Here is a 13473-nt window from a genome sequence, read left to right as displayed (position 1 = left end):
TGGATTATATGTGATTTGCTTGTCTTTTATCCTTAATGCCAATACCATTCTCTTAGTTTGTTCTGTCTTAAGCTGCCATGCTAGAATTTTGTGCATTTTTTCTCCTAGTTCATAATATTTCTGTTTTGTCTTCATTATGTTCTTCTCCACCTTATATGTTTGTAGTGTTTCATATTTTATTTTTTTATCTGCCAATTCTCTTCTTTTAGTTGTGTCTTCCTTCATTGCTAATTCTTTTTCTATATTTACTATTTCCCTTTCCAACTGCTCTGTTTCCTGATTGTAGTCCTTCTTCATCTTAGTTACATAACTTATTATTTGCCCTCTGATGAACCACCTGGATGACTGTGACAAAAAGAAGGTTTGTTTCAATCTTTGCATGTGTGGAGATGTTGATTATGAATTAGGAAAATTGCAATTTTTTGAAAATGAACTCGGTCATTTTTGTGTCCTATTAAAAATGATATAATAGGCCAGATTTTCTCAATTTCCCATGAAGCAAAATTTCTCCTAAGGTGAATAGTCAAAGTCTTTTTCCCAGGGTAGGTGAATCTAAGGCTAGAGAGCATAGGTTTAAGGTGAAAGGGGAAAGATTTACAAAGGAACTGAGAGCCACCTTCTTCACTCAGAGGATGGTTGATAGGTGGAATGAACTGCTGGACCAAGTGCTAGAAGTAGGTACAATTAAATTGATTAATAGATATTTAGACAGATACATGGCTAAGAAATGTGTCGAGGGATATGGGCCGAATGTGCGCAAACAGGATTAGATGTGGCATTGACCAGTTCGACCAAAGGGCCTGTTTCCTATTACTGAACCCTCACCCCATCAGCTCAATAATCATTTGTGTATGGAACTGCTTAAAGTATGAGCTGATTACTGGGCAGTGAGGGAGATACTGAATCCAAACCGAAGTGAGTGAGGCAACTTGCCATTCATCCTTGACTGTGAAACAAATGACAGAAATACTGAGGTGGCACATTGAAAGGATTAAATCCAAACCACCTCAAGAATAGATAAACAAAGAGAGAAAAAGATAGGGTGAGAATAAAAATAGGTCATTTAAAATTTCACAGCTTTTAAATGTCCCTGAAAAATATTCATATATTTTGGCGTATAAGTTGACCTTCAGATAAGTCGGGTCCCCATTTTCAGCCTCATTTTCATGGTTTTATCAGATGTCAGGCATATAAATTGACCCCTAAAAATCACAATGACTGAGCTGTTGGATGTTGCCTGAAGATGGATGTTATCATGGAGGCTCCAACAAAATGACAAAAGTGTAAAGCGAGTTTTAAGTTAAAAGTAATAGAAATGGCCAAGAAAACCAACTATGCCTGCTGCAAGAAAATTTGAGATAAATGAGAAGAGAATGGAGAAAGAAAGAAGAGACTTTAAGGAAAATACCAAAGAAGCAATGTTGGATGAGAAGAGGACACCTTTGTTGGCCAGAGTTGGAAAGTCACATTGCAGAATGGGTACGTGACCTGAGGCAAGATTGCTACATAGTCATGTAGCGGAGTGATAGCAGAGTGATGAAAAGAGACCAGCAGTTAGTGGGATCATCTTCACTCGAAAGTTTAGTTTACTTTCGCACACTGCACTTTAAGGTCACTGAAAGTCCCACCCCTACGACAGAAGCTGTGTACATGTGACAGCACCGAGCAGTCCATACTTAGGAGGGCCTGGAGCCTCCGCCAGACGAGACGAACACACAGCACCATGCTTGATATGGCTGCTCCGCTGACACGTGCATGACACATGGAGCTAGTTTGCCTGTCCATCAATCATGTGCACTGCCACACAACCCCCACCCCCCCTCCACCCCCAGAACTGGCATCAGTGTCCATGCTTTGAGGGGCCTTTAATTTGGAGGGTCTGTCCCTGTGCTTGGCTGGCAAGGGTGAAACTGGCTGGCTTAAATCCAGATGGGCTGGTTTCAAACAGTCAGTGGTGAAAAGTTCCTCCCTACCACCGATGTCCAAAGTGAATGTAGAGCCATTGTTGTGGATTACCTTCTAAGGTCCCTCATAAGGACATTGTAGGGGTTGGAGGTAGGCACCCCTGCAGATGAACACAAATTCAGAGTGTTTTAAGTCTTTAGGTACAGAGGAGGGGCTATGAGTGTGGTGGGAAGGTGAGGGGTGATGCAAACTTGCCTAACCTGTTACAGAGCTGTTCTCTGGCTCCCAGTCGCCTGTCACTGGTAGGAATTCGCCTAGGAGTGTGAGGGAGGAACCATACACCATCTCGGCTGATGACCCCTGGAGGACCTCGTTCAGGGGTGTGCAGATCCCAAGGAGGACCCAAGGTAGTTCATCTACCCAGTTGGAGCTGGTCAACTGGGTCTTGAGGGCCGATTTGAGGTGCCTGTGTAAATGTTCTACTAGGCCATTGGAGTGGGGGTGATAAGCTGTCGTTTGGTGTACTTTAGTGCCTAGCAGGCAGGCCTACACTGTCCATAGGGCTGAAGTGAACTGTGCACCTCAGTCCACAGTTAAATGTGTGGGTATCCCGAAGTGCTCTGGGGCAGGTGTCTGCTGTGCTCTCGCTGATGGGGGCTGCTTCCAACCATCTTGTGAAGTGATCGACGATGGTGAGGTTGTAGTGGTAACCTCTGGAGACTGGAAGGGTCCCCATGATGTTTATGTTTAAACCTGTGACTCGGTGTCTCAAACTGCTGAGTGGGTGCATAAGTGGGCTTGTGGATCTTGGCGGTCTGGCAGTGCGCACATGTTCATGCCCACTCATTGACCTGCTTGTGCAAGCCACGCCAGACAAAACTATGCATATCGTTGTCTTGATGGAGGGGTGTGAAAGGCCATGAATTGAGTCAAAAGCTCTGCACCTCCATGGAGCGAGGATCACTGGGCAGGGATTGTCCATGGACATGTCGCAGAGTAATGTCTTTCCAATTTGTGTCAATTGGACGTCCCGTATCTGAAAGTCATGATGGCTGTATGCAGAGTGCGAGTCTCGGCATCCGCTTCCTGTGCTTGTGCGAGTTTTGTGTAGTCTAGCCCTGGCACTAATGTTTGAACTGCAAGCCTGGATTGGGCATTTGCCATGATGTTTTCTCTGCCGGACAGGTGTCGGATGTCCGTGGTGAATTTAGAGATGTAAGTCATGTGGTGTTGCTGCCAGGCTGACCAGGGTTCCAAAACTTTTGAAAAGGCAAACGTTAAGGGTTCGTGGTCAGTGAACACTCAAGCAAGTACTGAAGTGGCGCACCGTGAGATAAAGTGCCAGCAGCTCTCTGTCGAAAACGCTGAATTTGAGTTCTGGTGGCCTCAAATGGCAGCTGAAGAAAGCAAAAGGTTTCCAATCCCATCTGCTAGCTGCTCAAGTACCCCACCAATGGCAGTGGTGGATGCATCAATGGTGAAAGTGGTGGGAACATCCATCCTTGGCATTGGCCAGGGTGTGTTTGGTTTGTTTGAATGCCTCTGAGGCTTCAGTGTCCAACTCTAGATCTTTCTTCATCATGGCCATCGTGGCGAAAAGCAGTTGCATGTTATTAGCGGCAGCTGGAATGAAGTGGATGTAAAAATTGACCATGCTCACGAATTCCTGCAGGCCTTTCACCATGGTTGGCCGGAAGAAATGACATATGGCTTCCATTTTAGCCCATAAGGGTATTGCGCCATCCCTGGTGATCCTGTGTCCCAGGAAATCGATAATATCCAGACTGAACTGGCATTTGGCCAGATTGACAGTGAGGCTGAAAGCACTGATGCAGGAGTACAGCTGGTGCAGGGGGATTCGTGCTCCTGGTGGTCCTTGCTGGCAATGAGGATGTTGTCTAGGTAGATGAAGACAAAATCCAAATCCCTGCCAACTGCATCGATCAGGCGCTGGAACATCGGTGCCACATTCTTGAGGCCAAATGGCATGCACAGGAACTTAAAGAGGCCAAAGGTGTGATGATGGCCATCTTCTTGGTGTCGTCGGGATGCACAGGGATCTGATGATAGCCATGGACTAGGTTGACCTTTGAGAAAATTTGTGCGCCATGCACATTAGCTGTGAAGTCCTAAATGTGGGGGACCAGGTAATGGTCTGGGATGGTGGCATCATTGAGGCACCTATGGTCCTCACATGGTCATCAGCCGCCGGTGACCTTAGAGACCATATGTAATGGTGAGCATCATGGGCTGTGAGACCTACGGACGATGCCCAATTCCTCCACGCGTTTGAACTCTTCCTTCGCCAGTTGTAGCTTGTCTGGAGGCAGGCATGGAGGAAAGTGTAGGTCCCTGGGTAGTGATGTGGTGTTGAATACCATGCTTCAGCAGGGCGGATGTGAATTGAGGCTTAAGAATTGCCGGGAACTCAGCCAAAATGCAGCTGTACTCATCAGTGTGGTTCAATACCAAGGAAAGTTGTGGGGATTGCATTACTGCCTTCTAGAGTGGGAAGGTCTGGAAAATTTGAGCGTGCACCAGTTGTTTGGCTTTTAAGTCGGCTCGCAGGCTGTGTGCTCTCAGGAAGTCTGTGCCGAGGAACCATGTTTGTACTGATGCAAGCATGAAGTCCCAGCAGAAGGTATTGTCTCCTAGTTGGACTGCCACCTGCCATTTGCCAAAAGTCTTGATAGAGATGTTGTCACTGGCCACCCATAGGGTGCGGCCACAGGGTCTTGTGTGGGTCTCGAGCACTGTTGGTGGGATAACGCTGATTTCTGTGTCTGTGTCAACCTGTGGACTTGACTGTAATGTGGAGGAGGCTGTCTACATGGCCAGCCACCTAAGCCAACAGCGGCGGCTGGCCTGAGCATTTCCCGGAAATACGCATGGCTGCCAAAATCTTCGGGCATCAGCCTCCCACCTCTAGTGGTAGAAGCACCATTTGGTGTCTGTTCCCTTATGTGGCTTGCAGGAATATTTTTGGTCTCAGGGTGGTGGGGGTTTCGTTTGCGGCTCTGGTTGCAAGCGGGTCAACTGGCTGACAGTGGACTCAGTTTCATGCTTGGTTTGCCAAAGTATGTCTGCTTTGGCCACAAACTTTCTGGGGTCACCGAAGTTTGCATCAGCCAGCAGCAACTGGATGTCACTCGGCAGTTGCTCTAAAAACACCTGCTCAAACATAAGACATGGTTTGTGGTCTTCTACCAGCACGAGCATTTCATCCATGGATGGCGTTTTGTCTCCCAGGTCATCCAGGTGCATGAGGCTGGCTGCCCTCTCATGCCTGGGAGTCCATACATGCTGATGAACATTGACTTAACCAGTGGATTTTGGATGAGGTTGTCTACTCTGGCTGCAGTTTCCTGGTCCAAAGAGCTGACAACATGGTAGTTTTTGGTGGAGTGAGAGGTAATTTGCTTAATCTGGAACTGTGTTCCTGCCTGTCCGAAGCAAGTGCAGGGGCGGAGTGCCCAGAAAGTAGGTAGTTTTAGTGCCACGGTGCTAGCTGCTGCAGCGTCCATGCTGAGGGGTTCAGAGACATCTGAACCCGTCAGGGTCATCAATGTAGTGGAGTGCTAGCAGTGTGAATAAAATAGACCAGCACTCAGTGGGCTCATCTTTACTCGAAAGTTTATTTTACTTTCGCACGCTGCGTTTTAAGGTCACTGGAAGTCCTGTCCCTATGCTAGAGGGTGTGTATGTGTGATGCCACTGCATAGTCTGTGTGTATGCAGGCCCGGAGCCTCCACCAGAGGAGACAAACGCGTGGAGCCAAGCTTGATGCGACAGTTCACTGACACGCGTGGCACACGAAGCCGGTTTGCCTGTCCATCAATCGTGTGCACCGTCACAATCACGTGAAATAAAATAAGAGAATTTGCACTGAAGTGGGCAAAGTCGCACCCAGACCTCAGTAAAGATTTTGAAGCCACAGTAGGCTGGTGCAACTGTTTCATGAACAGGAAAAATCTAGTATTACGACAAAAAACAAAAATTGCTCAGAAACTACCAAAAGATCTTGATCAGAAAGTTGTATGTTTTCACCAGTTCATTATACGGAATTGGCAGAAAAACCAGTTTGAATTGGCAAATATCGTAAACATGAACAAAACCCCCATTAATTTCAATACGATAGGCAATAGAACAGTGTTACGAGCCCAGAGGACCCCAAACCCAGCAGCAATAAAAATTCAGCAAGACAAAAGTTGCTTTTAATTATCTTTAAACATGAAAACAGGATCACACTTTAACTTATCACTATTAACTTAACTAACCTAACTTAACCCCCTTCTAAGCACATGTGTACATATTGTGCATATAAGTTCAAAAAAAAGTTATTTGGTTCACAGTCCAATCTCAGTTCTCACTCCTCCAAATTCACTGGTATCAGGCAATTCTTATACTGTGCACAGAATTTAACATTTATTAAGTTCACTAGGCTTTAATGCTTGAAAGGTAAATGGTTACCGTCAGGAAGGTTCTTATCGTTTTTCAGAGATTTGTTGTTCGCTGGACATCCACAACTGATTCCTTGTAACCAGTCACTTTGGTGTCTTGCCAAAGAAACTTTCCCCATCAGGGTTTTCCACATGATAACTTTGTTCTTTCAGGTCACCATAGAGTTCCTTTTTGTTTCTCTTATTTCAAATGAAACATTAGGCAGCTAGTCCTTTCCTCTTGTATGAACCACAAGGGCTTTGACCAGGCTGAACTAAACACTCACAACCTGTCTTCCAAATGGGGGTTTTCCACAAGCTTTCCAGCTTGTCCTGTTCCAGTCCCAGCTGCTGCTGCTGTAGACTGTAAAACTGCAGAACTGATCTCTCTCTCTCTGAGAAAAAGCCTGTTTTTCTCTTTCTGCTTGCAAAACCACATGACCCTCTTAGAACACCAAGTTCCACTCCAGACAGCTTGCTCCGACAAGTTCTTTCACCTGTTGCCTTTTTGTAAACAACAATCCATTAGTGAAGTCTGTTGGGCACTCTCCAAAGCTGTCGCAAAAGCTCCAGTATTTTAAATAATATGTTTTAAAGTGTTTGTATGCGACCTAGACTAAAAACTGCCCCAATTTACCTCTCAAAAACATATCTATAATCTGTCACAATAGTGGAAAGGTGTTAAAACTGTGCAAACCAAAAGTACAGGCCACAAAAGGATCAGGTTTACCATGGTGTTATAGTGCATGGCTGACAGGACAATTTCAAAATCCATGGTCATCTTCAAGCATAATCTTAATCCGAAAATAAAATACCCAGCAGATATTTTTGTACATATTCATGAAAAAGGATGGATGGATGAAAGTGGTATAAAACTATGGATAGACAATGTGTGGAACAAGTGGCTAGGTGGCAAGGAACAGAGTTTGCTGGTCAGGGATATGTTTCATGACCACCTTACTGAGAAGACCAAAAGTAGATTAGGACTAAATAATACTTGCATGGCGGTTATCCCGGGTTGTTGGCCTTCTCTATTGCAAACTCTAGATGTCTGCTTGAACAAGCCATTCAAAGACCATGTGGATCAAGAATGGAATACATAGATGATGAGTGCAGAGAATTGGTTCACAAAAGGCAGGGCAATGCCTGCTGCATCACTTGATGTGCAGTGTGACTTCGAGCTCAAGGCATGGGATATCACTAGATATCTCTAGTGCAATGGATGGTATGGAAGATGATTTATTGTTGGACACTGACCACAAAGCAGAAGCCGCCTCATCAGATACAGAGTGGGACTCGTATGATGACAATTTAAACTTGAGATTCTGGATGTGCTTGCCAAGATCTTTGCCTCAGATGATGTTTTTATTTCAATAAAAAAATTTTCCTAACAAACTGGTGGCATGCAAATTTGTTGTAGTTAGGGTTATTTTTTGTTTTATCAAGGGGCAACTTGTACACTGAATCAGCGTCAAGTGGTATTTTGATTTGAACTTAAGATTTCATTTTTGTATCGGGCATATAAGTCGACCACCTCCCCCCCCCCCTCATTTTTGAGGATTTCAAGACTCAAATTATGCTCCAAATATGGAGGAATTAACTTTTACAATTATGATTTTTTTTAGTGCTGGTGAGTTTGAATGAGAGCAATGAACAATTAGCACCAAAAATGCTAGAAATCCCACCCAGTCGTGTAGTACCTGTGGCAGTAACCTGTTGGATTGATGCCCTTCATCAGATCTGTTTCCATTACATAACTCCAAATTTGCAGCCTTTTACTTTTCTATCACAGAACTCTGTTCGTATCTCTGGGCATTGATGTGACCTGATCTTTTCAGTATTTTTGTTGACTAAATATTTTGCTGAATGATACTCAGTTCCATAATGTTGTCTAGAAATTCTGTGGAAGTTCTTCCCATATCCTTTCTGGATGTTTTACCCATGTTTTGAGGAAGGTTTCAAAATGCTGCCCCTTGATGAATTTATAACATAATGATTTGCTTTTAAACTTTTTGCATTTAAGTTTATAATGTAAGTGACTTGTATAAGGTTATTTTCCCTTCCCTTAGGAGCCCAGATGGAATTCTTTCTCCTCATCCAGAGCTACTGACCACCCTTTTCAGCAGCTCTGGAGAGATCTTTGACCTGCTTGTCAGAGTATCTAACCTTACATTCTCAACTCCCGGAGTAGCCTTGATGTAGATGGGGCTAACAAATCCTCTGCAGCCTACTTCAACCTGTCGGGCCCTTGTTATGAGGGAGGCAAGGAGTCTGGACACACAGTTTGGTAGTGAAGGATTTTGCTTACAGAAGCCAAGTATGGGAAATGGTAACAGATGCAGCACACGTGCGCTTGCGCACACACTCACACACACACAGTTGACAGCAGCCATGGGAAAGTAATAGTGGCACTGAAACACGCATACAATTAATAAGGAACTTGGGGAAAATCGCGTGAGAACCAAATATACACACACACATACAATGATCAAGGAAAAATCACAACAATGCCCCCCCCCCACCCCCCCCCTTGACTCAGTGCAGGCACAGTAATTATAGGGGACAGTAATTAAATGCTCCGAACCCTTTGAAATAAGTGCACATCTTATGGAGTTTCTCCAGCGCCCTTCCACGTTTCTAGGCTTAGACTAAAGCAGGGTGGTCCCAAATTGGCAAAGAGAGAGAACAAAGAACACATGGCACCTTTATAGTGCTGGAGAGTCCAGCCCAGGTCATTAGCAGAGTTATTGGCTCAGTGCCAGGAGGGTTAATCCAACTGCAACAGCCAATGGCCCAAGGTCAAGTGCAGGCAGGCTGGAGAGTCCAGTCCAGATCATTTAAATGGAACCAACGGCAAGGTGTGCACTCATGGGTGGGACAGAATCCAACCTTGATTAGCAGCTGGTGTGTCCTCCGACTAGGTAGGGGGCAGTGCTGTCATGTGACAGCCACAACCCTTCCCAATACACCTTGCCTTCCAGCCACGTTGCTGCACATCAGTCTATCAGCAAAACACTGAGGAAGGAGGGCGCCCACTTTATAATCCAGAAGATGCCACCACTCATTTAGCTGCCTTGCAGAGCCTAGGCAGCAAGTCTCAGGAGTGCAACAAGGGATATTAACATCGAGTCCTACATAACATACCAAATCAATCTTCTGGTTTCAATAAAACACTGTACATTGAATGAGCGAGCTCTTGCATTTGATTTCTGCAGGGTGTGTCTTGGAATACTATACAATACATGCTCGGAGAAGTTCAGTATGGAGGACGAGTTACTGATGACTATGACAAGCGGCTACTTAACTGCTTTACTAAGGTGAATCTCCTTCACAACGCCACTTTACAATGAGAGTGTAACGACATAGAAGTGGTTTGTAAAGGTGTTGCCAGAATTTTAGTTGTGGGGGAAAATTGGCTCAGCTGGGGTGGCTTCATTTGAACCAAAGAAGATTGCATTTTTTTATTTCTTAATTTTTCAAGATCTAAGCAAGGACTTCATTGCTGGGTTTCAATCTTCAAACTCTCTCCAAGAGCTCTGCAGGCATACATTCAAAAGAAGAACCGCAGCAGTTGAAGATGGTGGCACAAGTGATGTCTTTGCTTACGATGGTTAGATCTTGAAAAATGAATTTTAAAAATGCAACCGAGTCATCACAGTATGTATAACTGAGAAGAAAACTCGTGATATTCTGGTGGATCTTTTGTTCTTGCCCTTAGTGGAGAGGTCATATATTTGGAGGTGATGTCCGAGTCCCTTAGCCAAATGTGTAGCATTTAGCAGATGGCGCACACCCTAACCTATGATATAATGATAATGTACTTTCTGCGATTAAAGTGGGAAGTACCTAAGGGTGAGTGGAGAGGAAAAAGCAGACTAGCTGGTTTCGCAAAGACTTATCCCTGTCAAAATTGTCCCTACATCTCCTCCCTCACCTCCAATCAGGGCCTGAAACAGACCATCTTGGTAAGGCAGAGCTTTACATGCACATCCTCAACCTAGTGTACGACATTCCTCTACATTGATGAGACCAAATACAGATTGGGTGTCTCTATTCCCTGGAATCAAGGATGCTGAGGGTTGATCTTTTCAAGGTTAACAGAGTCATGAAAAACATGGATAAAGTGAATACTGACAGTGTTTTTCCCAGGGGAGATGAAAGGGATTAATGCTGAGAGTGGAAAGATTGTGGAAGGACCTGAGAGGAATTTTGATCCATCAGAGTGTGGTGCGTATCTGGAATGAGCTGCCAGAGTAAACTATAAAAGCGGGAACAATAACATCATTCAGAAGACATTTGGACAGATTTATGGATTATGGATAGGAGGGGCTTAGAGGGATTGGGATCAAATGTAGGCAAATGGGAGTTGACCAGAATACCAATTTGGTCAGCATGGACTCATTGGGCCAAAGGGCCTTTCCTATGCTGTATAAGAAGTTGATGTCTTGGTAACGGGCACTGGGGAAGGAAGAACACCAAAGATGAACATGGTGGAAAACCTGGGTGCACTTTTGCAAAGGATAGGGAATAGAGATGTGGCTTTGCAGTTTGCTGATCAACTTTGCAGTTCCTCATCTCCATCCTAAATCTACTCCCTGAATCTTTCAGCTACGTTCCCCTAGTTCTAGGCTCACCTGCCAGTGGAAACAACCTCCCTGCTTCTATCTTATCTATTCCTTTTATAAGTCTCTGTAAAATTTCCCCTTATCCTTCTAAATTCCAATGAATTTAGTCCCAGGCCATTCAATCTCCCCTTATCAGCTAATCCCCGAATTTCCAACATCATCCTGGTAAACCTCTTTTGTAGTGCCTCAACAGCCAGTCTATCTTCCTCAGTGAGGAGACCAGAACTTACACAATGAACAGAATGTTTTTGCTTGAAGCTGGTCCCTTCCCTCGAAACATGAGAGAGTTTCTTAGTAATAAGACTGTTGCCCTATGGTTTTTTTCCATAGACGGTTAAATTATTCTGCTTTGGTAATTTTGAAGATCTAATCTGTAGTTCAATCTTTGCTGTAACCTGAATTTGTTTAACCTCATTTATATAGTAAGCTGGATTTTTTAGCAAGGTAGACTTGAGGTTGGGGTGGCATAGATGGCGTAGTGGTTAGTGCAATGCCTTTACAGCGCCAACAATCAGGACTGGGGTCCAAGTCCCACACTTGCTATAAGGAGTCTGTTTGATCTCCCTGTGTCTGCGTGAGTTTTTCCAGTTTCCTCTCACCATTTGAAACATATAGGGGGGTGTAGGTTAATTGGGTATAAATTGGGCGGCACAGACTCATGGGCTGAAATGACCTGTTACTATGCTGTATGTCTAAATTTAAATTTAAATTACAACTTCGTTTCCTTCCCGTGTAGGTGTGGTTCAATGAGAAGATGTTTGATTCCATGTTCTGTTTTTATACTGGTTATATTATTCCAATATGTCCTAATGTCGAAAGTTATCTGGAGTACATTCAGACCCTGCCTATCACTGACACACCTCAGGTGTTTGGTCTTCATCCAAATGCTGACATAACGTGAGTACTTGTTAACTCTTATCTAGCACTGATTCTTTTTCTCTTCCATTCCCATCAATCAATCTATTCTTGCAGGAAATACTGCCTTGAAGAGCACAGGCCTGAAAAGTCACCAATATATCTTTGTCTCCTATAGACACTGAAAAGACTGGCTGAGTTCCTCCCGTATTTTGGTATGGGCAGGGAAATGGCAGAGAGAGTTTAAGCTTGTCAAGTGCTTGCCTTCATTGGTCATCACAACAAATAAGCGAGTAAGGTAGTCACATTGTGGCTGCAATAAAACTTTGGTGCGGCTGCACTTGGACTGTTGTGTGCACTCCTGGTTGCCCATTACAGGAAGGATTTGAAGGCTTAGGAGAGGGTAACAAAGCAATTTATCGTATACTGGGTTGATTAGAAGGTATGAATTACGGGAAGAGCTGGGACAAACCTGTTGTCGGGTTGCTTTATCTAGAGTGTTGGAGGCTGAGGGGAGACTTGATAGAAATTTATAAAATTATGAGAGGCAGTCAGAATCTTTGTCCCTGTGACAGAATTGTTTTATTAATCTTAGTTATTATTATATTTTTAGTAAAGTTATTTTGTAGGTTTGGAAACAGGAAAAGACAGACAACCACAGACCCTTACACACAGAAACCATTTTGAAAGTTGAAATGTCTGCTAAATCATTGTTAGCTGAAGCTATGTAAACACCCATAAAACATGAAGTGAATCTTCATTGAATTGTTGAAGACAATAGTGTTTACTAAGGAGAAGCATGTGTGTACACAGTCATTTTGCTGGGTTAAGCTGTGCAGACAGCCCAGAAGCTTTTGCTTGTAAAACTTTTGGAAGAGAGAAACTTCACTCAGAGAGACACACTTAATAAAACAACCAGACATTTGCTTGATAATCTGTATAAACAAATAAGAGGCCATCTACCATGATTCATGCTTTTGGAGAAATGAAACAAAAACAGCAGTGATGTCATGTAATATAATGAAAGACATTTGAAAAGCTGCATTTTAATATTACACCAATAAATATTTGAAGTCAGAAATCTAGTAGCCTCCATTCAGAGAGCTACTGTTCGTGTTAGAATCATAGAATGCTACAGCAAAGAAAACAGGCCATTCTGCCCCTCTAGTCTGTGCTAGTCACCATCTCCATAGTCCCACTGACCTGCTCCTATCCATGTATCTATCCAATTTATTCTTAAAACACACAATTGAACCCACATTCATCACATCAGATGGCAGTTCATTCTACACTCCCACCACTCTCTGAGTGAAGAACTTCCCCCTAATGTTCCCCCTAAACCTTTCCCTTTTCATCTTAACAGGATGACCTCTCGTATTTATCTCCCTCAAACTAAGTGGAAAAAGCCTACTCACATCCATATACCTCTCAATCTTGTAAACCTCTATCTAATCCTCCATCATTCTTCTTCACTCCAAGGGATAAAGTCCTAACCTGTTTAATCTTTCCCTGTAACTCAACTCCTGAAGACACGGCAACATCCTAGTAAATCTTCTCTGCAATCTTATTGATATTCTTCCTGTAGTTAGGGGACCCGAACTGCACACAATATACCAAATTTTGCCTCACCAATGTCTTAAACAACTTTA

The 13473-nt window shown here is 43.8% G+C and overlaps 1 long non-coding RNA gene across 1 annotated transcript; it reads left to right on the top strand.

Annotated features, from left to right (window-relative positions):
• The first annotated feature begins 329 nt into the window (after window positions 1-329).
• On the top strand, window positions 330-11887 carry LOC138735574 (uncharacterized). The gene is made up of 3 exons (XR_011339784.1): window positions 330-361; window positions 9560-9661; window positions 11706-11887. It is a non-coding gene; the product is annotated as an uncharacterized lncRNA (long non-coding RNA).
• The last annotated feature ends 1586 nt before the right edge of the window (window positions 11888-13473 follow it).

Source organism: Narcine bancroftii, chromosome 6 (genome assembly GCF_036971445.1).
Source record: "Narcine bancroftii isolate sNarBan1 chromosome 6, sNarBan1.hap1, whole genome shotgun sequence".
Taxonomy (NCBI): Eukaryota; Metazoa; Chordata; class Chondrichthyes; order Torpediniformes; family Narcinidae; genus Narcine; species Narcine bancroftii.
This window is presented reverse-complemented; position numbering and strand designations above follow the sequence as displayed.